Source organism: Mesocricetus auratus, unplaced genomic scaffold (genome assembly GCF_017639785.1).
Source record: "Mesocricetus auratus isolate SY011 unplaced genomic scaffold, BCM_Maur_2.0 Super-Scaffold_100707, whole genome shotgun sequence".
NCBI lineage: Eukaryota > Metazoa > Chordata > Mammalia > Rodentia > Cricetidae > Mesocricetus > Mesocricetus auratus.
In genome coordinates, this window is record NW_024429269.1 from 4,813,193 (window position 1) to 4,816,152 (window position 2,960).

A 2,960-nucleotide genomic window follows, 5' to 3' on the forward strand; every position below is an offset into this window, starting at 1 on the left:
ATCAGGCTCAGAAAGACAAATATTGTTTGTTGTTCCTAGGATAACATTTTGCTGATTACACACCCCATACCATTTTTATCTCAAGAACAGAGATAATATCACATAGGATGCCATGCAGAAATCCTTTGAAACTTTTAGTTTTATTTAAAAGTATTTACTTTATGTGTGTGAGTGTTTTACCTGAATGTGAATAGTGAAATTTGTGCTTGCCTGATGCCTTTAGATGCCAGAAGAAGGCACTGAATCTCATCCCCTGGAACTGGAGTTAAGGATAGTTGTGAGCTACCATGTGGGTGCTTGGAACTGAACCTTGGTCCTCTGGAAGAGCAGTGACTACTCCTTATCTCTGAGGCATCTCTCCAGTGCCCCTTAATATTTTATTTTTATTGTGCGTGTGTGTGTGTGTGGTATTTGTGTATGTATGCAGGTGTATTACTATGTTGGCCTGTGGAGTTTGGAGGTCAACATCAGATGCATTTCTTGATTTCCCTCCACTTTATTTTTTGAGACAGTGTTTCTCAGTGGTTGGTTCAGAGTTTGCTGTTTCTGCTACACTGGTTAGCCTGTAAACCCCCAGAATCCTCTTGTCTCTACCCAGTGACTCCAGCACTGGGATTTTTAGACCCAGGCCTCTGCTTTGGTATATGTTCTGGGTATTTGAACTCAGATCTTTATACTTGCTCTTTACTCATTGTGATGGTTTGAATAAGAATCCCCCCATATGTTCCTATATTTGAATATTTAGGAAGTAGCACTATTTGAAAGGATTCAAAGGTATGGCCTTGTTGGAGGAAGTGTGTCACTGGGTATGGGCTTTGGGGTTTCAAATGATCCAGCCAGGCTAGTGACTCTTCCTATTGCCGGCAGATGTAGAATTCTCAGTTCCTTCTCCAGCACCATGTCTAGCTGAGTGCCATTATGCCTCCCACCTTGTTGATAATGGACTAAACCCACTGAAACTGCAAGCAGACACCAACTAAATGTTTTCCTTTATAAGAGTTCTGCAATCATGGTATCTCCTCACAGCAATAGAACACTAAGATATCTATTGAACTATCTTAATAGTCCTTGAATAAATCCTTTGTATACATTATACATTCCATTTCTGTTTGACTTATCAGAATCCTCCAAGACCCTTATTTCTTGTCTGTTTGGAGAGTAATATTTGATTACATTATTGGACTATTTTAATAGAATAGAAGCATATCTCATTGCTTTTAAATTATACTGCCACCTACTGCTTATGTAGGGAAGTGCTTTCTTTTTACTCATGCTTTCTTCCTAACTACTGAATTTTTGTTTTCTCGGTAATCATGAACTTTCTATTCTTTGCGCTTCAAATCACAGTTGATGTAATTTTCTAATAGTTTCTGCTATTTCAGTATAACAATTCAGAAGATACTGATTGTTCTACAGGGGACAGTTTACAGCTTTATAGAACATGAACCCTTTTTTAAACACTTTCATTATTCATTTTCAGAATTCTTGGAGACTTTCTAGCTTTAACATATACTAAATTGGACACTAAGTTCTTCCTTGGACATCTTCCATTCAGGGGACCTTACCCTTCAAGGCTCTACTTCCATGTTTTCTCTTGTAAAACTTCCCATTATTTTCTAGATTAGAAGTAAATTCACCAGCCCACAATTGGTAGTTATTATAATGAGCGACATAAGGAAAGATAATGAAAAAATCCAGTTCGAAAAATGGCTTTACAATGATTTCCCTAGCCTCCTTTGCTGCCTGTTTTACTTTTGCAGATGAACTGGAATCTCGGGGGTGATTTACAAAGGGAAAGTTTTAGGGAAGAACAAAAATCAGGAACACGCGCTCTGCAATCTGGTCAGGTTCACTTTGTACACTCTGAAGCGCGTGTCAAGAATTTCCAAGACTAATTAAAGCAAAAGCAGACCAGGAATCAAACGTAATTCTTATTCCGAAATAAAATTATCAGTTTAAAGAAGAGAGACAGGAAGCAAGAGGGGGGAAATTAATGAGCAAAACAATATCATTGCAGTGTCTGTATGCAGTTTAACTAGACTGTACTTAGTTGGGACGCTTGTGATGTGGTGACCAATACACCAAAGTCTTGAATTTCACAGAGAGGTTCAGGCTTTGCTACAGATTATCTGAGCAGTCTCTGAAGTCACTAGAGTTTTGTCACAGGACGAGGGTTAATCAGTTCCTCTTTGCATTCTTTTCTTATTTAACATCATGGTGCTCTCAGAGTCTGAGACTTAGATCCGTGTCCCTTCCAGACACCCCGAGGCTTCTTCACAGTCATCTCTTCGATCCTGCATTTGACATCTCTTCGTGGACCAATCCATGAGAATAACCATCAGTTAAAGCAAACGCCCAGAAGAGCCCTTGAGGGTCACCACGCAAACGAAGAGCGGCAGTTCAGCCACGTCTCTCGTCTCGACTACTCCAATAAGGAATATTTTGACGACAAGGACTGTGGTGGGCAGAAGGTGAAAGCGTTTTTTTCCCATGTAGGAACATAAAGTCATCGTTTCTGGCTGTGTTCCACCGGATCTAACAACGGACCAACTTCCGGTCCGTTCCCTATGTCTTCCGAGTCTTTATTCTTCCTCTACTTCTGCCCGGAGTTACTGCCGGGTGCGGGAGCCAGTAGCTACTTCCGCCAGAAGTCCCTAGCGGGTCGGGTTCGGATGCCGCCCGACGCCGGGTCCTCCTCCTCCGCAGCCCTCCCGTCAGAGGCCGGTGGCAGCGGCTTTTACAGGGCTTGCCGCGAGGCCTTCTCTGCGGCCGAGTCCGGGCCAGTAGCGCGGGGGAGACGCCGGGGAGCGGCCAGGGCGGTGCGCACCCCGCAGGCCTTGCCGCACCTGCCCAAGCGGGGCGGGGCTCGACCTCTCCGCCCACCCATCAGGGGCGCCTAATTCGGGGCCGATTAACCGCCTCTCAACCTGCGGGAGTCATCATCCCCAAGGCTGCGGTCA